The sequence below is a fragment of the Clarias gariepinus genome, chromosome 17 (assembly GCF_024256425.1).
Source record: "Clarias gariepinus isolate MV-2021 ecotype Netherlands chromosome 17, CGAR_prim_01v2, whole genome shotgun sequence".
In the NCBI taxonomy this organism is placed as follows: domain Eukaryota; kingdom Metazoa; phylum Chordata; class Actinopteri; order Siluriformes; family Clariidae; genus Clarias; species Clarias gariepinus.
In genome coordinates this window covers 7085558-7111762 of record NC_071116.1, presented here as the reverse complement: position 1 = coordinate 7111762, position 26205 = coordinate 7085558, and positions in this window count along the sequence as shown.

Below are 26205 nucleotides of genomic sequence, written 5' to 3'. Positions count from 1 at the left end.
TTACCTGTCCTGTGTGTTGTTCCTCCTCAGTTGAAAGTGTTTATAGATCGATTACAGGGCAGAATGATTGCAGCTCCAATCTGTCTCTATTAGTGCTTGTGCAGTGCAGTTTAAATTATCATTACTTAAATTTTATTTATTGCTGGTCTTTTTAAAGGGATAACCAGGACTTTAGTGTGTTATCAAATATATTTGTTCCACAGGATCCATGTGACAATATATGATCCAGAAGTATATTTAATTCATTAGAAATCAGGTAATATGCAGTCTTTTATACAGTATGTGCTATGAGGAACATACAGATATTTCAGAAGGTAAATTCATATCACCCAATTCACAATCCTTTTAAAATACTCATATTTCACTCAAAAAGAAAAATGTTTATTTAATTTATCAGGTTAAAAAAAAAAACAATAAAATAAAGAAAAGTGAAAAAAAAGTTTTTTAGGAATTAAAAACTCCTATTGCAAGTCAATAATTTACTATTTTTTTTCGTAACCCTTATCTAACCTGGTGTTGCAGTGTTGCAGTACGAAAGTGTGCACCAAAATCCCGCACTAACATGTCATATTAATATAAGCGTTGAACTTTAGAAAAATATAAATAGAGCTTTTTCTCACTGTTTATTACAAATATGTAATGTGAGCAGTGGAATGCAGTTTTTCTTTGCTGAACTTTAAACCACCTTATGCTACTTAGAGTTACGGTGGATCCTAAACCTCCTCATATTCCAAGAACGTCAGACATGAGATGGGAATACAAGATGGATTGGATGCAAGTTCATCGTATTTTAGAACAGCGCGCACACCTACTGTCTTGAAAGGTGTAAGGAAACCTGTTGAGAGGCAGGGAGAACATTTGTATCTCCACATGATAGCCTGAGCTCAGCACTTGAGAGATGTTAGACACCAATGCTATTAGGATATAATAATAATAAGAGTTAGATTGGTTTAAAACCTTTAAAATCCCAAGCTCTTAACTCTCAAACTCTACAATTAGTTTTTTTTTGTTGTTGTTGTTTGTTGTTGTTATTTGGTGGATCTGGATTTGGTGGATTTGGTGGAGAAAAAAAAATCTTCAGGTCTATTCTTATCAAATAGCAAGCTTCAATAAATAATAACCCAAGCCTATAAGGATAAAACCAAATCCACATGAACAATTCCAGCACATCTATTCATCCTCTTCTCAATCCATCTATCATCTTTGCCAAAACACACTTCCCTTCCTACAATAGCTGCAGGTGTGTGCGAATATATTTAGCCGTTCAGCTGTATCTCTCAGGAGACATGTATTAGAGGCTTTTGTATGCAGATCCCCCGCTGCGAGCGGATCACGGCTTCTCTCGGGTTACAAATGTTGGAAGAATCTCAGCTGTGCCGTCGAGCTGCTTCCCCATGACAGGATTCTGACATTTCCTACTATCTCGTATGCGTCTGTATTCTTCCCTCCGGATACGAAAGTGCACATTTACAGCTTCCCCAAAAGAAAGATCTCTCAATTGGTTTTTGCAGAGTGCAGAATGTTAAAAATATGATCATTAAACAATTCAGAGCCCTCGAGGACATGTTAAAGCACCCAATTAGACTACATTTAAGCATCGGCCCTGAATAGACTAAATGAAAGTTAAGATTTTAAAAGCCAAGTGACTTATGAGGTGTTGCGTTTTCCTCTTGAATACTGGAGAGAGGAGGCTAGAATTTTTATGGAATATTATTCTACTGTTCATTCATTCATTATGGAATATTTGTTAAGAAAATATGTATAATAAAACTATAAATTTGGTGTGTCTGGTGTGTGGCGTATTGAAGATATTTAAGAAAAAATAATTTGGGGGCGGGGGCGTATAAATAGTAGAAGAACACATCAAGGTGTTTTTTTTATTTTTGTCTATCTGTTTGTCTGTTTGTGCACGCATCATGGAACTACTAAACTTCACTTTCACATCACTACACATCAACTTTCATCGCAATCTTCCCCCAAAATTTAAATGGAAAATAGCCTTATATCATTAAGACCTTTAAAAAATCATTAGTTCATCTCAAAATTCAACAGATGGCGCTGTACATTTTTTAATATGCACTTATGAGTGTGCATTTAAATTCCATGCGAATAAAGTTGCAGGCACGTCTAATATATATAGTTATATTAAGTTTTATGCAGTTATTAGCTATCTCAGCGTATAGTTGAGGGCACCAGAAAAATATAATAACTAATGTAAAACATTTATTGCACAAAACATACTTAACTTACCTTACAGGGTCAGGAGTAGCTTAATGGTTGAGGCATTGGACTACGTTGCGGAAGGCGCCAGGTTTAAACCCCACGACCACCAAGTTGCCACTGTTGGGCCCTTAAACAAGGCCCTTAACTCTCAACTGCTGAGATGTATAATAAGATGAAAAAAAAGTCACTCTGAATAAGGTACCTTTTTTGCATTAGACAATGATCTGAATCATGTGAATTTCCAGTTAAGATCAATAACTTAGTGTTAAATAAATGTACTGTACAGTCATTGGTAAAAGCAGGTCAGTACTTTCAGGTAATGCATATGTATAAAAAATTCCAGTATGCAGTACTGAAAAGAGGGGGAGTGCAGCTGCCTGCCAAAAAAAAAAAAAAAAAAAAGTCATGGAAGCACTTTCATCAAGAAAACACATCTAATAATATTATGTCATCTTTAACGCTTTCTCTCCTTAGTAATTACTTCTAATTCATTTTAAATTGCCTCCAAACCTTTCATGTTTTGTTGCGATCTTTCATTACTGTTAGTTAACGTGAACATGAGCCGACGTTCTGCAGCTGACTGATATCGGGTCCTCTGGGGTTTTGGCAGGCCGACGTCTGTTGCAAAATCTTCCAAGTAAAATGTGTAGCAGAATATGTTGTGATGGTTCATGGTATTCTGTTTTATTCCAAAAACACAGACAGCAGCTCAGTCAAGCTGTGTGTTAGAAGACAAACAGGGATTCTCTGTAAATGCGACTGTGCATGGGCATCCTTCTTTGCTTCCCAGTCACATCACCTGTGAAAGGGTGCATTTGATTTATTGTTCTGGGACGAAACAAAACAAGTTATGAGGATTTTGAAAGTTTAGTCATTTTTTACATTAACCCTCAAACCAAATCTTATATATATATATATATATATATATATATATATATATATATATATACTCCTCATTTCTTCATATTTTGCTTCCAAAATGACAGACTTTTTTTTGCATGTTTAACATATCCAGTCCCTGTACCTGAGAAGTTTTAATGTTTTTTGTTTGTTAAACCACACAGTGACCTATAAATATTCAGGCATAAAAAAAACTTTTAACTTAAGGCATGAACCATTGAGAAAAAGGTGCAAATGATGACAGATGATCAGGCTGATGATTAATATCAAAAGTCACTGAGAAAGAACGAACAACACCTAATTAAAAAAAATATATTAGTATGTTGATTTAAAACAAGCAAAATGGATCATCACTTACTCTTACTCAAATGGCTTCTAATTTAGGGCTATTCTTTACTGAGAGTTAATAAGTAAGTAACTAATTAGGCATGACATTTATGATTTCAGGCACAATTAGCTGAAAAAATAAGTTTCATTCAAGTGAAGTAAATCATTAATAATTAGTTAACACACTTCCTATGAACACTTTAGGCATATTACAGTTTATATTCATTTAATAATTACTGCTTAAAATCATACATTCATTTCAATAAAATTAAGTCAGGCAAATGTACAAACACTATATAGGCAAAAGTATACAGACACTAATCCTTTTTGTGGGTTTTTCTTATAGCGTTGTTACGACATTGGAAGCACAGCATTGTGAAGAATGTCTTAGTATGCTGTAGCCTTATAATTTACTTTACAAATCTGCTCCGGCTTGGTGATCATTATACACACAAAGCAATATCCAGGAAGAAATCACTTGCTAAGGTTGGAGTGAAAGATCTCGGGCATCCTGGCCTCAACCCCACTGAACACCTTTTGAATAAATTCCTAATAAAGACAAACCTCACAGCCATGGTGGAAAGCCTAACTGAAGAGTGTACAGTAGGTCATTATGGCAACTCTGGAATAGTCTGTTCCACATGTACGTACAGGTGTCTGCAATGTAGTCTTACATTTAAAACAGTGCTGCTGAGGTTTTGATCCCGAGTGGTCAGGAGGTGTTGATTAATTAAAAGCAACATCACTTAAGAGAATGTGCTGTTGTACAGAATATCAGCACAGTTAGAGATGAACAGTTAATTAACAGGGGTGAAAGTACTGTAGTTTTCAATTCTTACAGATACAGTACTATGTAGCCTAAAGGTCAGGAGAATAATCGATGGAGCTGGTGGACAGTCCACAGAAACATACGAGATTGCAAACGCGTTTCCAGTGGTAAATCATAATTAGCGTAAAAAAAAAAGCTAGTGTGCAAAGGCCTGAACAGTGCAGCACTGCAGAACTCCTTGTAGTTTAAAGTTCCACACACTCAATAGTGCCATTGATCATATTTTAGAGAGGGTTTTGAAATTTATCTGTATGTTAGATGTTTTGAAGCTACTCAGCTTTGCAAGCTTACATTAGCCATAAATAAAACAAGATGGATGGTTCAGAGGCAATTTGGAATGACTTAAAAACAAATACTAATGTGCTGTTTACAATGACGTAATGCTATCAGATGTGTTTTCATTATTATAGTGCATCTACGACTGGTTTTAAATGTGTTTTTCTTCCCTCCATCTTTCCAGTACTGCAGACTGTACTGCTCTACTGCTGACAACTGACAGTGTAATTAACGGTTGTTAGAGCACCTGTGATGTGGACATATATAGTTTAAAGTCCCAGTGCTTCCGTGCTCTATCACCCCAAGTGGAATGCTTTTCATCTAATCAAATTACTCATTTGAAACAAACTGATCTACTGTATAATATTTCATACCTTTAATAAATTTTGGATACGATTTGATTGACAGATTTGATATTACTCCTATACAGTGTGTTATTGCTCTTATGGGAACAAACCCTTCATGGGGATTTGTTTGTTGGATGCTTAAACCCAATCCTAATTTGAACTAAACCTAAGAAAATAAAAAATTACTAAAATCATGGTTATTTAACCATCGAAACCCGAAAGTTTAGAAACCTGCTTAAAAAAAACTGACACTGCAGACTCCTTCCATAAATGTCAAAGAAAAAGGTTTCCTGTCAGGAAAGAAGTCTCCTTCTATAGACATTGCAATGTTATATAGAGGTTTGTTATAATGAAATATAATTCCAGTTATATAAATGTTTATAAATTATGAAGGCCATATACAGTAGTATTTCCATATATATATTTTTGTTTGTAAGTAAACATACATGACAGTACATAAACAAAACTAAACCAAGGATAACACAAACCAGGAGCTAGGGAAGTGGCATGACACCAAGAACATGGAAACATGGAAACATCACACTCACTTAACTGAAGTTAATACAACAGATGCCAGATGCAGAGCAACTGAACAAAGGGCTATTTATCACAAAACTAATCAGTCTCTTTTAATTAGCTTCCTCGGTTCAGGTGAGCGTTCCCGTGACCTGACCGAGGTGTACTCTGGGAAATGAAGTTCTAAACAACTTAACTCAAAATGGAGTCTCTGCGTCTGGCTCCCTCTAGGGACTGACCGTGACATATACAGTAGTATTTCCATATATATATATTTTTGTTTGTAAGTAAAAATACGAATCTTTCACCGTACAAATTTTGCAAGAAATTTGCCTCGCTGTACCAAGCTTTTCACCATACAAGAGGCCGGACCGAGCCAGACCGAATGGCGCAACGTCCAAAAACCGTTCAAAACTTATTTGCGTCAGTGGAAAGCCAAGCAAAACAAATTAAAATTTTTAAATACATATTTAATATTACATATTTTTTTTATTCTTTGCAAGATTTAGTAAAGACATACTGTAGCACCATGGGTTTCAAGAATGTTATTTGGGAGGGCAGCAGGAAGAAAAGGGAGCCACTTTCAGTTTCGATTTTAAAGAAGCCAGTGCTAGGAGGAATCATAAATTTAGGTTAAGTAATTTTAAGCTCTATTTATTGCATATTTTACTTTATTTATATATCTTTACACACAAATATAATTCCCATACCGGATCGGTCGTAGCCCAGGTTAAAAACGACCGCCACTGGTGTTGTTGACCTACAGGGTGCCGGTGGAAATTGGGCTACTGTTGGTCGAAGAAGGAGAGGAGGAAGGCGTGTTTGAAAGCAGAGAGAAGAGGAAAGGCAAGAGTTTAGGAGTGATAGTAGGGACTTTGAATGTTGGGACCATGACAGGGAAGGGAAGAGAGTTGGTTTATATGATGCAGAGAAGGAAGGATACTGTGTGTCTAGGATATCAGGTGGAAAGGTAGCAAGGCCTTAGCTTAGCATCAGGGTTCAAATTGTTTTACCATGGTGTGGGTAGGAAAAGAAATGAAGTAGGAGTTATTCTGAAAGAGGAGTTTGTAAGGAATGTTCTAGAGGTGAAGAGAGTATCAGATAGGGTGAGAGTCTGAAGCTGGAAATTGAGGGGATAATGTTCAATGTTGTTAGTGGTTATGCCCCAGAGGTAGGATGTGAGTTAAAAGAGAAGGAAAAATTCTGGAGTGAGTTAGATGAAGTGATGCAGAGCATCCCAAGAGGTGAAAGAGTGGCGATTGGTGCAGACTTCAATGGACATGTTGGGGAAGGGAACAGAGGTGATGAAAATGTGATGGGAAGGTTTGGTCTTCAGGACAGGAATGTAGAAGGACAGATATTGGTGGACCTGCAAGGAGGATGGAAATGGCAGTAGTAAAGGAGGAGGGAGGAGGGAGGAGTTGAGACAGGCTATGGGTGGTCAGGAGGTGCTTTCAGTTGACTGGACAACTACAGCCAATGTGATCAGGGAGACAGAAAGGAGGGTACTTGGTGTATCATCAGGTAGGGGGAAAGTGGACAAGGAGACTTGGTGGTGGAATGAAGAGGTCCAGGAGAGGTCCAGGGAAAGAGGCTAGCTAAGAAAAAGTGGGACACTGAGAGGACGGAAGAGAGTAGACAGGAGTACAGGGAGATGCAGAGTAAGGTCAAGGTAGAGGTGGCAAAGGCCAAACAAAGAGCATATGAGGACTTGTATGCTAGGCTAGACAGTAAGGAGGGAGAGGGAGATCTGTACAGGTTGGCAAGGCAGAGAGATAGAGATGGGAAGGATGTGCAGCAGGTTAGAGTGATTAAAGATAGAGATGGAAATGTACTGACAGATACCAGGAGGGTGATGGGAAGATGGAAGGAGTACTTTAAGGAGTTGATGAATGAGGAAAACAAAAGAAAACAAAGAGTAGAAGAGGTGACTGTTGTGGAACAGGAAGTAGCAAATATTAGTAGAAGTGAGGTGAGAAGGGCGTTGAAGATGATGAAGAGTGGAAAGGCTGTTGGTCCTGATAACATAACTGTGGAGGTATTTAAGTGCTTAGGAGAGGTGGCAGTAGAGTTTCTGACTAGTTTGTTTAACAAGATCTTGGAGAGTGAGAGGATTCCAGAGGAATGGAGGAAAAGTGTATTTGTGCCAATTTTTAAGAAAAAGGGAGATGTGCAAAGCTGTGGCAATTATAGAGGTATAAAGCTAATGAGCCAGACAATGAATCTTTGGAAAAGAGTAGTGGAAGCTAGGTTAAGGGCAGAGGTTAGCATTTGTGAGCAGCAATATGGTTTTATGCCTAGAAAGAGTACATCAGATGCAGTATTTGCTTTAAGGATGCTGGCGGAGAAGTACAGAGAAGGTAACAGGGAGTTGCATTGTGTCTTTGTAGATTTAGAGAAAGCGTATGACAGTGTGCCAAGAGAGGAGCTGTGGTATTGTATGAGAAGGTCTGGAGTGGCAGAGAAGTGTGTTAGAGTGGTGCAGGACATGTATAAGAGCTGTAAGACAGTGGTTAAATGTGCTGTAGGTGTGACAGAAGAGTTCAAGGTGGCGGTGGGTCTGCATCAAGGATCGGCTCTAAGCCCCTTTTTGTTTGCTCTGGTGATGGACAGATGAGGTAAGACAGGAGTTTCCATGGACTATGATGTTTGCAGATGACATTGTGCTTTGTAGCGAGAGCAGGGAACAGGTGGAGGAAAATTTGGAGAGGTGGAGGTATGCTCTGGAAAGCAGAGGAATGAAGGTTAGCCGCAGCAAGACAGAATACATGTGTGTAAATGAGAGGGACCCAAGAGGATCGGTGAGGCTACAGGGAGCAGAGGTAAAGAAGGTGCAGGATTTTAAGTACTTAGGGTCAACGGTCCAGAGCAACGGAGAGTGTTCAAAGGAGGTGAAGAGGTGGGTACAGGCAGGTCGGAATGGGTGAAGAAAAGTGTCAGGTGTGTTGTGTGATAAAAGAGAATCAGCGAGAATGAAAGGAAAGGTGTACAGGACAGTGGTAAGACCAGCGATGCTCTACGGCTTAGAGACAGTGGCGCTGAAAAAAAAGACAGGAGGGTGAGTTGGAGATGTTGAGGTTCTCTTTGGGAGTGACAAGGATGGATAGGATTAAGAAAGAGTTCATCAGAGGGACAACCCACGTTAGATGTTTTGGAGATAAAGTCAGAGAGGACAGATTGAGGTGGTTTGGACATGTTCAGAGGAGAGATTGTGAATATATCGGTAGAAGGATGCTGAGGTCGGAACTGCCAGGCAGGAGGTCTAGAGGAAGACCAAAGAGGAGATTTATGGATGCGGTGAGAGAGGACATGAAGTTAGTTGGTGTGAGAGAAGAGGATGCAGAGGATAGGGTTAGATGGAGGCAGATGATTCGCTGTGGCGACCCCTGAAAGGGAACAGCCAAAAGACAAAGAAGAAGATTTATATATCTTTACTTAATGTTTCCATTGTTTTTTATATGCAAAAAGAGGATTATAGTGTTGGAAATTGGTAATATTTTTGACGGTTTATCTGCATTTACATTATTTCCTATGAAAAAATTTGTTTTACAATATGAAATTTTGCCCTAAGAACTCAAGTGGCATGCAGTGGTACCACTGTATTTATAGCTAGTTAAATATATTAATATAAGCTTACAGTACATAGGGCATCGTATGATACCCTTTTTGTCATGTAATATACTATAAAGAACTTTATTGATGCTATTTGTAAAATTCATGAAAAAATGTCCCCGAAGAAGCTACTGTACCAATAAGAATCCTGTCTTCAAGTTTTACTTGAACTGTTTGTAACTTTGGAAAAGACACCACCTGTTTTTAAAAATTATAACCACGAAGGTAGGACTGAAATTAATGGATTTCTTCAGAGAAAGAGTCCTTTGTGTGCATTAAACATTGCCCTAGAAATGCATGACTAAACATGATTAAATACAAAAAAAATAAAAATTGCTTTAAAAGGAACAGCAGGAGCATCACATTTTTAAGACACCTCTAAATTTATTTATTTTATATATATTTTTAAGAGGAATATTCAACCAAGTCTTTTACAGACATTTCAGAGTGGAGAAAAAGAGTGTGTTATCACCATTGAATGCTACAGAATGTCTTCAGAACACTTAAACATTCAGGAATCCTAAACCTAATATAAAAGTTTGGAGTGTCAGTGTTTTTCCCCCTCAGTAGATTTATTTATTTATTTATTTATTTTACATTTCTGTGTAGGAGTGCTGCAGCGTTAGGCTTTAGTGTCGGCCAAACCTTATTTTTTGTGCAAAGAATATCAATTAGAGCTTGCTTTTTCAACTAAAGATGAAGTGTGATGTTTCACTTGGCATTTGCCAACAGGAATAATGCAGTAATTGATTAAAGTTACCAAGAGTTAGCATGCTCTAATTGGTTGAATCTTCTTTTATTATCTAATTTTATTATTAAAAAAAAAAAGCCTTCTACGAAGTTTTCTTGAAAAGAGCTGGCATTTTGAAAATCCAAACAATTTGCATTCAAAGATTGCTGGAATTCAAACTGTTTTGTTCAATATTACACCCCCGAACTGTAACATGTGAGTGCTCGTTGTGCTTTTAATTTAAGACCAACCAAGACTCCTTTTCAAAGTCCATGCTGGAGGTCAAAACACATGCAGGCAACATCAAACAAGAATAATACATGAAACACAGGCAAGAGAACCACAAACTGACATGCTGATGGACCTGATTTTCATCATGATTTATCCTCAGCTTGTATTGCTGATGCTCAAGAGTTTTCTAAAATGTGCAAAACTACTGATTACGGTCATGTTTATTTAACATGTCACTTTGTAACGGTCAGATTCAGTCCAACATGGGAAGATTATTAAGACAGAGGACTTTTGGTTTCTTGGCACCATGACAAAGGGAAATTTGTGTTTTATTCAATTTAAGAAGGAAAAGAGAGAGGATGGTGATGGAATGAATATTATGGGGGTGTTCAAGTCAAATCAAGACTTGTGAATAAAGGCATAAAACTGAATTACAGTATAGAAGTCTTCAAGCCCGGTACGGTGATGAGACTTTTAAAAGTAAAACATCTGAATGGTTCAAACGTTTTAAAGAAATACATATGTCCATAAAGAACGATCCTGTCCAAGATGACTCAAAGCCTACTGTAGGCATTCCCGTGAAGAAGACATTTGTGTTGCAAAGGAGACGCAATTGTCTGGTGCACACAATCATTCACAAACATGATTATTAAAAAGGAGTTATTGCCACTTCCACCGTACCGTCCTGACTCCACTTCGAGCCATTTTCTCATTTTTGAGCCATTAATAGAGACCTGAGAGGCAAGCATTTCAGATGTGAAGCATGCAGTACGATAATGGCTTTGGGATACTTAGAGAACTTTTTACCTTGGTGGTATCCAAGCACTAATAAAACTCTTGAATAGGTTTATTAGTGTAGCAGGGGATTATATAAACAAATAGTAGGAGTTTTTACTCATAACTGTGTTGTTATTCTGCACAATTAAAAAGCTCGGTCTTCGTAGAATGTAAAGAATAACAGAAACTTTAGCAAAAGGTGGTAAGCATGGTAAAAGAACAAAGAAGAACATTGCTTGTAAAGACTCATCAAACCTCCTCACTGTTGATTCTTCTAGTATAACATCTTGGGTTACTTTACTGTAACCCTGTTCCCTGAAAAAGCAGGAACGAGGTGCTGCGTGAAAATGCTATGGGAAAGTTTCTTTGTTCGCCGGTTGTGAAGCACGTGTGTGTCAAACACGCCAAACATTTTGGCTTATATTACCTCGGTCAGGTGACGTCAACCGATAAGGTGCACCTGCAGGTTATAAATAGGAGTAAACCGGAAAAATCCTTAGGACCAATATTGTCTAAAAGAATGTCCAGTCGCCTCCGCAATCTCCGCATCTCGTTTCCGCTTTTTCAGGGAACAGGGTTACAGCAAAGTAACCTGAGACATTCCCTTTCAAAAGCTACACTCGATGCTGCGTGAAAACGCTATGTGAACGAGAATACTAACTCAACCACACTGCAAGTGTCTGGACCAGCAGGGTTGTGTAGTTTGCGCACAGTCCCTCCAGGGATTCTTAGACATAATTCTGGGATGCTGACTCAAGGACCCGTGAGCCTGGCATCCAACTATAAAATCTGACAAATGTTTTGCGGAAAGGACAACCTGCCGCATGACACACTTGGGAACACCTCTTGCTAGAGCAATTGATGAGTCAAGCTTCCTGGTCAAATGGGCCCTAGCCATTAGAGGCGAAGTGTACCACGTGCCTCCTAGGCTAGGGGACTAGCATCTCTCACTCGACTCATCTAATGGCAGCTGCCCTTCAGCCGCGACCTGCAAACATATGAAAACCTGCTCTGATTTTATGCCACTGGCTAGTGCTGTGGTGTGCTGTAAATTTGAAGAGCATGAACTGGACACAGTGAATGAAGTCTTCCTGCTCCAGAGCTGTAACGGTGAAGGACAAAGGCTTAGAGAAAAACTGTGGAAGATAGTAGGGTGGGAATGCAGAATAGCTTTAGCTAGCCAATTGGCAAAGCCTAAGCATGCTGGAAAGGCTGATAAGGCCCGCGAATAAACCAGGAACTAAAGGGTGTTTTCCACAAAACCCATCAGTTGGCCGAAATAGCGGCTACATACTAGGGCATAAGCCCAAGGTCCATTTTCTTGCAGAACCTCCAGCACTGAAACAGTTTGGCAGTGGACTGGGTTTACATGTTTTATTATGTCCTGGAATGTAAATGATCCTGAGGGACAAGAATTTGTCCTGTCCCCAAGCAGAACCTAGTGCGCTAGTTTTTCTAGCAGCGCAAACCTAGTCTGCCCAGGCGATTATTCACAAGCCTACCGTAGTGTTGTCCATCCGTGCTAGGGTATGTTAGTCTCTTGACTGCTAGAGGGAGTATTTTAGGGCCAGAAATAGAGTCATCATTTCGAGTCAATTGATGTGCCACGCGAGAAGATGACCTCTCCAAATCCCTTGGGCTAGAAGGCCATCTAAGGCCGCACCCCAGCCCGTAAGGAAAAAACGTCTGTCACAGCACAGACCTAGAGTGGGACCCAGAGTCAAGAAAGAGGGTCTGAACCACATAGAAAGGGTACAAAGCTCTTGACGCATTACCCTTATTGCCTCTGGGGATTGGCCCTTGGATGAAATCCCCCGGCACTTAGAAAAATACTTCCTGGCCTAGCTTGAACTCGTTTAGAGTGTTTAAAACTGATCCGACGCGCAGGAGATAGCTGTGCCCGCATTGCGGTTGGACCCCATATGACACTCAATATGTCATACTTTGTTTAGGAAAGAGAACGCTTTTCGTGGCGTTGAGACTCCATCCTAAAGAAATGTCGATGCTAAAACGCTAGCTCCTGAGACTGGGACAAAAAACAGCCAGTCGTCTATGTCATTTAAGTTATGGATGCCTTGGAGTTGTACAGAGGCCAGAGTTGCATCCATACACATTGTAAATATACAGGGCTACTGTAATAGCCTGCCTTTGTCTGGGAGGGAAACATGTGCTATGGCCCCTTTCACCAGGAAGTCTGTGATTTCTGAATTAACAGAGGCGCTTACTGTGGTTTTACGGAAGTGGAAACCACGCTGTTGAAACACAGAGGATGATCAGTGATTGAATCCTGTAGCCAGGAAGACATGCCTCGCAGTAGCTTCCACGCTGCCGGTTTCTCCGAAAGGGGCAGCAGCTTTGTGGCTTTTAGCTAGGTGGAGGGGTGGTGGTGGCAGTGGTGGCTGTTAGATGTTTGGTGTCCTGAAATATGGCAGAAGGAAATCAAACACCTAACACTTTGTCGGAGACCGCTGTCTCCCGAAACACCAATGGCGGCGGTAATTGAACATCTCCTGGGGGTGCTGGGAAGGAGATTAATTCCGTCACGAAATTCTATGCACTCCTCCCCGAGAGACACCCTCATGGTCCGGAGGATCTTCTCCTCTCCGAGATAATGGTCCTCAGGTCCGATCTTCTCACGGCAGATTGTGAAACGCGGCGAGCTCCACCCCAGTCACTACGACCCACACTCTTCTTCTTAATTTCACACCTCGGGAAAGCCAGACCTGGTCCGGACTGGTTGGCCTCCAGTCCCGACTGTTGAGCACGGCGGGGAAGAAACCTAACGAAGGCTCCTTCATGAAGTTTTGCCTCCCAAAACCTATTTATGACGGTTGTGATGGCGTCACCGAACAGTCCGGACAGCGAGATAGGGGCATCAAGGAGAGAAACACGGTCCCTTAATCTTGATGCCTGTAAGATTAAGCCATAGATGTCTCTCTGTAGACACCATGGAGCGGCCAATAGCACAGGCCGTGTGCTTGGTTGCCCTGAGAGACAGGTCTGTGGCTCGGCATAACTCCAAGAACGCTGCTTCGTCGATGACCTCGTCGGTGCTCAGGTCATTTAACAAGTCAGCCTGGAATGCCTGTAAGACAGCCATGGTGTGCAGAGCAGAACCAGCTTGACCTGCTGCCTGAAAAGCCTTCCCCACCAGCAAAGATGCACGGCTTGGAGGGGAGCATGGGCTTTTCCAGGGAAGATGCTGTCCCAGAAGAGAGATAGCTCGCAAGCGTTTCCTCTATCTGGGGCATCATTATGTAACCTCGTGCCTTTGCATCCACGACATTAGAATAAATCGATGTCGTTGGAACAAAAATACGAGATAAATATGGCCTCTTCCATGAACGCGTTAATTCGTCATGGAGATTACCAAAAAAGGAAAGAGGGCGCAGATAAGGCTCCTCACTCCGGCTTCCTGACAGAAACCTGTCGTCTAATTTCGAGCACTTTCAAGGTGTAAGTGCTCAACAGCACGTTTTACCACCTCTAATAACTTCTAATATGCCTGCTTATTGCTAGAGGGGCGCTCCAGAGCGTTAGTTTCCATGTCTGCGGAAGCGAGAGAGGAAATTTCTTCCGCTGCTTCACAAAAAGCGCCGGAGCACGCTTGAGAAGTGGACGGAAATGGCTCATGATCCTGCAGAGAGAAGAGGAGAATTCCATCTGCTGCGCTTACACCAGATTAGCTTGCGAACCCCAGGAATGTGCTGCGGCTCGCATTTCCGTTTTAAAGAAGGCGAGCTGAGCACGAAGGACTTTAAAAGGGAGGAGATCAAAATGCTCACATTCCTTCCTCAAGCCCGAGGACAGCATGCTTTTCTCCCAAACACTTGCCCTCCGCGAGATTTCTCTCACACAGTTGGACACATTTCCTGTTAAACTTTGCCATGTCTTTGATCCTGAAGACAAAAAGACCTGCGAATGTTTCCGGTTTACTCCTATTTATAACCTGCAGGTGCACCTCATCAGTTGACGTCACCTGACCGAGGGAATATAAGCCAAAATTTTTTTGTTTGACAGACGTGCTTCACAACCGGCGAACGAAGAGGTGTTCCCATAGCGTTTTTACGCAGCATCGAGTGTAGCTTTTGAAAGGGAACAGCATGCCAGGGTGTTATTCCTTATTTATGAAACACCACTCCAATGCTACTTTACTTGTTAATGAAACTTTGATGAATGCCGAAGGAATGATTTTCATGTCCTGGAACTATGTTAGTAATCGATTCTCCATGCGTGTACTGTAAAAACACTTAATGTTTTTCCAAAACAGACTGGAATTTTAAATTTGTATAATAAGGTTGAAATGTTTACGGAAACAGTCTTTCAAGACAAGGCAGTTTGATTACATGGATCTTATGAATTTCAGCATTAGAGCTTCATGCAATGCTTATAAATGTAAAAATGAAATGAATGCTTCCCTAGGGCAACATTATACACCAGATGGGATCAGGTTACCCAAAGCAAGCATAGAATTTTTAGTGGGCAGACTGACGTAAGTCAAGTGAAAAGTAAAAGAAAAAGAAAAACAAAAAACCTGAGGATTGAAAACATTCAGCTCATGGAGCATATCTGCTTCTCTAGTCTTTATTGATCATGCAATGAGGGAAGAAATGTCAGTGGTTTCATTGTCCCTTGGTGTCACTTGGCCTTTGCTGTTAAATCCTATTAAGCGGTATCTAGCACTGCATCCAAATGTCATGGTGAGGAAAATATACCCCATACCCATGCAGGATCAAGAAAGAGTCCAAATTTTACACTCAGGAGCTCAAAGTAAAGTTTGCAAAGCTAAATGCCGCCTTTTAAAAGAAACTCATACTTTTTTTCTCTTTTTTTTTTCTTATTTTGTGAAAACAGACATGTCCTGGTTTTAGACATTTTGTCTTTGACTTTGAAGTCAGTTTTTCCTTGCACAATACCTACTCAAGCAAGAAGAAGTATTAAGTCCAGCAGTACTGTTTGACAAATTGGGGTAGCCACAATGTTTCACAAGCAATATTTTAAATTTATGTTTGTAGTTTTAGGTTGATATTCAAAAGGTTTTTCTGTTTCAGAATGATCATTCTCTCATAGTCACAAATCATCAAAAGTTTCAACCAGCTAAGTTTTCAAAAAATCCAAACCCACATAAAAGAACAAAAACTTGCACAAAACTGTCAGAATATCACCATACAGTAACAATATGGTTTAACAATTCACTGGTCAAAATATAATAAAACAAAAGTATTAGTTTAAAATCAATGAACATCACTATTTTCCCCCATTTTCTCATGAAGTCAAAACTGATTTGATGTGAATGTGTCGCTGTGTGAAAAGGACACCTGGTGTATAAGGTGGGCAAGGTACTTAAATCCTGGTGATATTACAGCTTCAAATGCTAGCTACTGTACAGTATGCAGTACTGTTGTTATAGAAAACAATGCCATGCACAAATACAGTAGAGTAGAAAGTACAGATATTAGTCGTAGGCTGTAGTGGAGTAAAAGTAAAAAGTATCCGCTAATAAAATCACTTAATAAAGTGAAATAAAGTAGAGATACATAAAAAGTATAATTTAGCAACAAAGTAAATGTAGTTAGTTTTTTTCCACCTTTGCTGGTGTAAAGCTTTTACTAAGTCAGTGATCGATCAGTGATCGACTGTGGTGACCCCTGATTGGAGCAGCCAAAGGAACAACAAAAACAACGACCCTTTGTATCACATCTTTCTCTATTTGGAAAAAAAATGCTATACTGTACACCTGATTTGGATGTAAATATCATTAAGTTTACAGTCCAGCATACTTTAACAGACATTTGAAAACACAGTAAATTTCTCAATGTGAAAATATTTTGGACCTGTTCCACCAATAAAAATCTTTATTACCTACATTTACACTTTCTTTTTGTGTACCAAATTTTATTGTTAATTGAAATTGGTTAGATTTAATAGTCATTCTATGCTTTCACATAGGATTGGTTGCTGTACCCATGTACATGCTCTTAAGGCAAATGAACATGTACCATATGGACATTCTTGCAACCTTAACAAACAAAGAAAAACCCAGAAGATAATCAATTTAAAAGTGCTGATACTGAGGAAAAGTGAAGAACAATCAGTGGAAAACAACTGTATTCTTTCAGGCATTTGTCCAGTAGAATGGGGTTAATCAATAGACAGATAGCAGCAATATAAGCATAAGACTATTATTATAGACAAATTGATGGTTGTGTTATGTAAGGGCGTTTCTGCTTGGATGATTTGGGTACACTTTTCCCATTAGAGGGAAGAGCCATGCCAGATCAATACAACGCTGCCTTATTGAGGTGAATCCAGGAAACATTGTACGGGACAAAGAATGTAGACAGAGTTAAACAAGGAATGTTTAAAACAAACGTTAAAACTAGGAAATATAAAATGCCCAAAACAAATTTAACAGGGACAAGTAGCATGATAAGACAAAGAACAGAAACACTAGGGTATACACAGACAAACTAATTATGGCTTTTACACAGAACAGGCGAACACATTAGGGTATTCAACCAATATCTGGACAGGAGCAGAGAAAGGCAGACTAACACTTTGTTCATACAGACATATCTTAATTGAGATCTTTATACAGTCCAGTAGAAAAGGCCAGATTTCATTTGCAGGTTGTGTGTCATGCAGTGTCAAAGTAAACATGCTTACGCACAAGGGTGACATCCTCAGACAGACAGAGTGGAGAGAATAATAATTTAAAAAAACGCAGTGTCACATGGTGTGTTTAGTGTTTTGTGTCAGCCAAGCGCATTAGACCAAAGCACAGCAATGCTTGTTTCCACATATCATACATACATACATACAGTAACAACTGGTTTCATAATTAAACTCATATTTAAACTCATACTTACAGTAAGCATCGAAGAGAGAGTGCTGTTGCACTGCGGTCGTAGTCACAAAGGAACAGCAATGCTGATATTCAGTACAACAGCATAATCTCAAGTGTGATATTTAACAATTGACAGTATATAACAATTCTGCAAACAGCATTTATTATCAAGAGATTATGATTTGTTGATTTATTTAACCAGTTATTTCACTTCCTTCCATGCCTGGTGGAAGGAAAATACAGAACACTAAGACAAATAAGGACCTTACCCTATACTTCCGTTCATCCCAATCAAAATAATGAGTGCATAATGATTAGGATACTATATGACCAGTTTGACTGCAAAATAAGATAACTATAAATAAGTATTTTTTTTCATATGAAGCAATAAGGATTGCAAGCTTATAGATTATATGTTGTGCATGTTTTCTTTAAATCATAAGAATCTACATAAGCACCAATGACAAAATATTTTGTCAAAATGATTGTTTGTGTTACTTAAGTATGAATTTTGTGTGATTTTTCAAAAAGCTACAAGTTGTGTTTATGGAAATGTATGCATGCAATGTAGTATCAAAAACACCCTATAGGGGGAAAAGTTTTTGGCTAAACCTGTACTGTAACATGCATTATTGTTGCATTATTGATGCATTATTATTATTATTATTATTATTATTATTATTATTATTATTATTATTATTAGCTGCATTATAGCAGCTTCCACTCTTCTTGGAAGGCTGTCCACAAAATTTTGGAGTGTTTCTGTGGGAATTCGTGCCTATTCATACCGTAGAACATTTAGAGGTCAGGCACTGATGTTGGACGAGAATGTCTGACACGTAATCTTTGTTCCAGTTCATCCCAAAGATGCTCAATGGGGTCAGGGCATTTTGTTCTGGCTAGTCAAGTTCTTCCATGTTGAACTTATCAAACCATGTCTGCCAAACTGTTGCCACAAAGTTGGAAATACAGCATTGTGCAAGACGTCTTGGTATGCTGAAGCATTAAATTTCCCTTGACTGTGGGTAAGGGACCTGATTGAAACACCTAAATTCAATAATGAACAAATTTGGCCAAATACTTTTGTCCATATAATGGATATGTTGGTTGAGTTTTAATAGCAAACTCATACGTTGATTGTAGCAAATCAAAAAGAATGTAGTACCAGCAAATTAGATCAGAGAAAACACAGTTGAGTTCTGTTGCACATAAAACCTTTTTGGTTGAAGATCATGAGAGACATTATAAGCAACACATCAATAATACAAAAGTTTTAGTAAGTATAAAACAAGGTATGTAAACAACATCCAAGTCACATATCGTCCTATTTTACAGAACGTATTGTGGATATTCACGTACATGTAAAGGCGCATGTCTGTCATTCCTTATTGCTATTCTTTGAATCATCATTGTCCAAAAACCCTCTGAACAAATTTAAACCATTCGCATCAGCCACTGTGCTACAGAAGAAGTATTTTCGCTTCATTCATTATGGGACAGAAAGAAGCAACGCGATAGCCTCATTACTGTACGACACCTCAAAAATCTATCATTCTGTACATAAATCGTGGGCATTTAAAGCTTCTTAAATTAAGTTTTCAAATTAAATGTAGATACACTTAAAGGCTGTAATGAATGAATTTCAGGGCAACATGTTAACATTTTAGTGTTTTTGTCTCAATGTGTCATAACGCTCACCTCAAATGCGCTATATTTATTTTCTCTGCAAGTTATTATAACAAGCAAATAAGAAATTATTATTATTATTATTATTATTATTATTATTATTATTATTGCACTTACAATACTACCTGAGATTAATTTCACCAATATTTCGATACTAAAAATCTTTATTCAATTTTATTCAATTCAATTTTATTTCTATAGTGCTTTTAGCAATTTTCATTGCCGCAAAGCAGCTTTACACAGTCAAAAAAATCATTTAAGTTAGTATGAATTGTGAATTTTTTTGAATCAAAATGGTCAGTTTGTCCCTGGTGAGCAAGCCGAGGGAGGAAAAACTCCCTGAGATGGTAACAGGAAGAAACCTTAAGAGGAACCAGACTCAACAGGGAACCCATCCTCATTTGGGTGAAACAGAAAGCAGTAAATGATCTGCATTTATACAGTGTGTAGGGTGGGAGGCAGTTCAGCTATAATAGCTGATGTTAATTGATGTTAATGTGAAGTCCAGGTAGGTATTGAAGACCCAGGTAGACTTGTAAGAAGTTCCAAAAAAATCTTTAGTATTCTCTAAATTTACAGAATTATGGAATTATTCTTTTAGTACTATGGGTTAAGGTCAAACTGATACAGTTGTTTTCTAAATGATAGTAAGAGCTTTAATAAAATAAGAACAGATGTGATACTATTTCCATGTCAAAGTCCCTCTATTCCCAGCAGCAATGTTGTATTAATAACTTATTATTACATATTAAGAATGTCATATTTATATGACATTTTTATTAATGTTGTGGAACAGCCATGCAGCAAATTAATTCTTGTTATCACATATACTGCAGTAAAACAGATATTATCATTCCCTCATCAGCCTTTGTTTTTTGACCCCTTTGAAATTAATTAGACTAAAATAGAGCTTGTACAGTAGATGTAGAAAATTGTCTTGAAGACTTAATTCCGGGCTGAAACCTTTTTTAAATCCATTCATGTTCCTCTGTAATGAGCTACTAGGGAATCTAGAGATGATTTTATTTGGGTTTGATGTACTCGGCTGTGGCACAGTGGCATAACATCGCTGGCTTAGAGATCCAAAGAGGGTACCAAGTTTCACAGTTGGATCCTGAGCTTGTGTAACTGTCAGTGCAGAGTTTTGCTTTTTTCTCGTTGAATATTTCCTCTGGATAGTCCATTGATTTCCTTACCCCTCACAAAAACATGCCAGCAAGCATCTCATCCAGGGTGCGTTCCTTCCTTGGCCCCAGTGATGTCGAGATGATCTCAGGATCCACTGTGACCATGGCCAGGATAAAGTGCGTATGGAATGAATAAATGATTTGGCTTTAAACTTTATAATGACCACAGGATCATTACTTTGTGAGTGGGAGGTTATTCAAACAAGTGACATTACACTCAACGTTTAAACAATAAAAGTATAATCCAAAAGCCTAATGAGAGTCAAAGTGCTTTCAGTATTTTGATTCTCCATGCTTGGACCCCATAGGACATTTGATATTATCTGAACTTCGAAATCATTTGACTCTTTGTTGAAAATCTTGAACACTTGATTACACACACTCTATACTATGAGCGTCTTTATGACATTAATACGTTTCTACTGTCTCAACTCAGAAGACATAACAAGGCTATTATCCAAGTGTGAAATCTATCTCAGGATTTCTCTGGTCCATTGACCTTAATTAATAACCAGAAGCTGATTGATTTCACTTTTGGGTGGGCACACTGACTGATTTTCATTTGGCCGTTATCTTCTTGCCAAAATGGCAATGAACTATGTGTAGTCATGAAGCAGGAAAAGTTATTATCCTCTCTACACAATGTGTTTTCAGATTTAGAGGCATCTTGTTTGACTGCACGCAAGATTAATACAATCAGAAGTATGGAAACTTTTTGTCACTTTTCATCTGGTTCAAGCAGGCAGGTTCAGCTTGTTCCTATATGGAAAAAACATGTCTCTTCCCTCATCAGGACCCTTTCAAGTCATTTATCATCTGTGAGAAGATGTTTCAAAGTACAAGGGAGCTGTCGTCTTTTTTTTTTCGTGAAGAAGTGATTTTATTTTCCATAACCAAACAATCTTCAAACATTTCAGAACAGTATTTTTGTCTTCTATGCTTACTAAATAAAAATATTCTAATCTCTAAAAATATTTGCATTGCTAAAACTGCACACATAATCCAACCTAGAGTCAAGAACTATTTCTAAAGCCCACGAATACCTTATTTTGTAAAAAAAATAAATAAATAAATAAAAATGTTATGCATGACAGTTGCATTTTATACTTTTTTTTTAAGTAATAATGATGGCAGAAGAAGTGGGTTGAAAAAGACTAGAAATTAAGGACTAAGGGCTGGCACTGTGGTGTAATGGTTAGTACACGGTTAGTACTATGGCCTCGCATCTTCAGGGTTGAGGGTTCGACTACCGCCTCAGGTCTGTGTGCGTGGAGGTTGCATGTGCTCCCAGTGCTTAATTGGTTTCCTCTGGTTGCTCCAGTTACCATCTACAGTTCAAAGACATGCAGATTTGTCTAATTGGCATTTCCAGTGTGTGTGTGTGTGTGTGTGTGTGTGTGTGTGTGTGTGTACTAGACTCGAGGTGATAGATAGATAGATAGATAGATAGATAGATAGATAGATAGATAGATAGATAGATAGATAGATAGATAGATAGTTCTTTATGACAGCAGTGATAGAGTCTATGATGAGTAGATAAATAAATATGACTTTCAATAAATATGCCACCATTGATGGGTACAACATCTGTAGGAGTTTCTTGCAGATGCTGATAGAGCACAGTTTCCTCGGAAAGGACATTTGACCTTTTTTTTGTACAAATATTCTGCATTCACTGACCAGTCCAATTTGTCTTCCAGCAATAGCCCCTGGTATTTTTAAGTCCTCACCATTTCAACATTAATATCCTCAGTGGTGAGAAGTAGTAGTGTCGACCCAGTCCTATGAAAGACTGTCACCATCCCCTTGGCCTTAGAGGTGTTCGGCTAGATGTGATTTGATCTGCAACCGGTTATAAAATCCTCCACAAGCCCCCTGTACTCACCCTCCTGTCCAGTCCTGATACACCGCAAAATAGCAGTGTCATCTAATAACTTCTGCATGTACAGTAACATGACTCTGAGTGGCAAAACTGTACAGCGTGAACAGGAAGGAGGAAAGTACAGTCCCCTGAGGAGCTCTGTGCTGCTGGCCATGGTCTTAGAGGTGCAGTCTCTCATCCTGATATACTGTGGTCTCCTGGTGAGGTAGTCTGTAATCCAAGTCACCAGTATGAGTCCACGTGCATACTGTATCAGTCAGCTTAGCTCCAAGCAGAGGGGGTTGGATGGTGCTGAAAGTGGTGGATAAATCCTCCCAACATCCTTTCCTTTGTTGAGGTGGGAGTACGCCTAACGGAGAAGTTATAAGATGGCATCGACAACTTAAATACATGACAAACCTGAGGACTGAGGAGATCATGCAAAGGGCTTTATAATGTCAATGCCACTGGCCTGAAATCATTGAGCAGTTCTTAGGGACAGGGTTGAGGCAAGATGTTTTCCAGAGATCAGGGATTCTCCCTAGCTGCAAACTCAGGTAGCTACTGGTCAGGTTATGGTGAATTCAAAGAATTTCCAGGTAACACTAAGGTTGAGGCAGGCATACATCATGAATAAAGACATGCACGTACTCATTACATACTGTATATGGAATTCTGGATTTTCATATTTAATAACACCATACATGGCAATTTGTGTTGAAAAAACAAACAAACTATGATTATTACACAAAAAAACAATGCCCCTGAACTGAACAGACAGAGCATTAGTTGGGAACATTAGCTGATTTATTGCCCTTTTGAGTGAGCTTTGTCATGACTGTTGTTCTGGTTGTTGCTGCTTCATCCTCCGAGACTTTCTTTTTGCTCCCATAATAACTGCAGTTCATCACTGTGTTCCTATTTGTCATGTCTGTTTTCGCATTACAAACAGACTCAAAGATCTAAGAGTGTCTTCAGTCTCACAATGCAGAGACGTATTGCACAGGTAATTAACTACAAGATTCAGAAACCTGACACCCTATTTTCTGCAGCAGTTTCAACATCCTCCTAAACATCATTGATTGAAAAAAAAATTAAGCAATAAATATTTGAAAAGTTTATTCTTGAATGCTCTTTGAAATAGTTAGTAAACAGGCAGATGATATAAAACCTTCCCGTAATATTTTAGTTCTGTAATCTGTAAAATCTGTAGGATTAGAGTATAAAAGTTAGCTTTGATAGGTCTGGCTTTGAGTTCCAGTCAATGTCCAACCCCAACCACTGGATGCAGTTTAGACAAGACGCTATACAGTACACACTACACACTATACGCACGAAGCATTCCTACCAGAATTTCCAGAATTTTTTTAGATTTTTAAAATTTATTTATTTATTTATTTATTTTTGGCATGCAGCTTATTTCCTCATGTGCTAGTGCACTGGGGGCAGGTGCTGTGCTGTGCCTCTGCAGTAGGGTAAGGTTGGCATAGACCATGCCATTTCCTACTTTTCCAAAAAGTTTACTAAAAACCAACTTCACTACAGCACCATTAAGAAAGAGGCCTTAGCTTTACTTTTAGAATTACAACACTTTGAGGTGTATTTCAGTTTTCAGTTCCATGGCTATCATAACTTTCTCCGACCACAACCCACTTGTGTTTTTAACTCGAATGCAGAATAACAATCAGCTACCTGATTAACCTTGACATAGGATACAAAAAGGGTCACTCACTCATCTTCTATACCGCCTAATCCTGTATTCAGGGTCACAGCTACCTGGAGCCTATCCCAGGAGACTTAGGGCACGAGGCGGGTTGCACCCTGGACAGGGTGCCAATTTATCGCAGGGCACACACACATACTCACACACTCATTCACACACACTATAGGCAATTTGGGAACGTCCATTACCCTAACCTACATGTGTTTGGACTGTGGGAGGAAACCCACCAAGCACGGGAAGAACATGCAAACTCCATGCACACAAAGACGGGAATCGAGCCTGGCTGGGAATTGAACACGGACCCTGGAGGTGCAAGGCGACAGTACTAATCACTATTATGCATATAACGACCACACATATATATGTGTTGCATAATTAATTGGTTTCCTTTTCTTCTTTGGATTTGTTGAGGGTTTGAGTGTGTGTTGTGTGAGAGTGGGCGTGTATGAGTGGAGTCATAGGAGATCTCCTCTAACTTGCTTATTCGAATAGATTGAAGCAAGCTGATTGGACAAGCTGGAATCCCATGTTAAAAACCCGACACTGACAGCTGTCCGTCCTCTCTGCCCTGCCACTCCCACCTAAACCGTTTGCGTGTGAACTATGACTCGTGAGATGTGATGCTAAAATGTGCAATCGGGTCTGTGACCATAATTGAGTAGCAATTTTGAAATTTCAGTTGTGTTGTTAAACTAATAGTAAAAATAATCACTGTATATATTGAGCACTTTGTATGAGTGAGAAGCTCTTTTATTTTACCTCTGTATTTTTCTCCTGTTTTTGGTTTAGGAAGTCAGGTTAGACAACCTGTATTTTATTTCGTGTTTGATTTTTGACTAGGCAAGCCTAGGGCGCCGGTAGAGTATTTTTGTTTGTTGTTTTGGGCATTGCTCAACTCTGAGTATAAATAATGTCTACATTTACTTTGTTAAACCTGGTGGCTAACTTCACTTGGGAGTGGGAAGGTGGTGAGATGCCTTATTATGTTATGCCCAATACACTCCTAGGTAGAGGTCGTAACATCAAATTAGAAGTTTTGGGGGTGGGAACTACACTTTGTGACGTTTGTAATAACAAACATTAGAAGCCAGAGTGTTTAGTCTGTAGTTAAATATTGTTTTGGCCTGCATCTGTTGTATTTTGTCTGCATTTGTTGGATGTGTTCTTTTTGCACTGTATATTTTGACTTTGTTTGTGGTTTTTCCCAGAGTTCCAGTCCATTGCAGTATGAAAGCTTTTCTGTCTTTGATGTTTGTTCCTCTCTTTCGGTTTTGGTGCCTAGGTTCTTGTGACATCTTTCTGCATGGTAAGTTGATAAAAGTGAATTCATTGAAGTGCTAAACGTCTGCTGTGTTTTTTGTTCACTATCCTGGTGTATAATAGATGCAGCAGATAACATGGCCAACTGATAGATCCAAAGATTCTTTATTGTGAGCTCGGATTACACACAGAGTATATCAAACTCAGATCAGTTTGATTGTGTATATAAAACATATATATATATATATATATATATATATATATATATATATATATATATACAGTGGTGTGAAAAACTATTTGCCCCCTTCCTGATTTCTTAGTCTTTTGCATGTTTGTCACACAAAATGTTTCTGATCATCAAACACATTTAAATATTAGTCAAAGATAACATAATTGAACACAAAATGCAGTTTTTAAATGATGGTTTTTATTATTTAGGGAGAAAAAAAATCTAAACCTACATGGCCCTGTGTGAAAAAGTAATTGCCCCTCTTGTTAAAAAATAACTTAACTGTGGTTTATCACACCTGCGTTTAATTTCTGTAGCCACCCCCAGGCCTGATTACTGCCACACCTGTTTCAATCAAGAAATCACTTAAATAGGAGCTACCTGACACAGAGAAGTAGACCAAAAGCACCTCAAAAGCTAGACATCATGCCAAGATCCAAAGAAATTCAGAAAAAAATGAGAACAAAAGTAATTGAGATCTATCAGTCTGGTAAAGGTTATAAAGCCATTTCTAAAGCTTTGGGACTCCAGCGAACCACAGTGAGAGCCATTATCCACAAATGGCAAAAACATGGAACAGTGGTGGACCTTCCCAGGAGTGGCCGGGTGACCAAAATTACCCCAAGAGCGCAGAGACAACT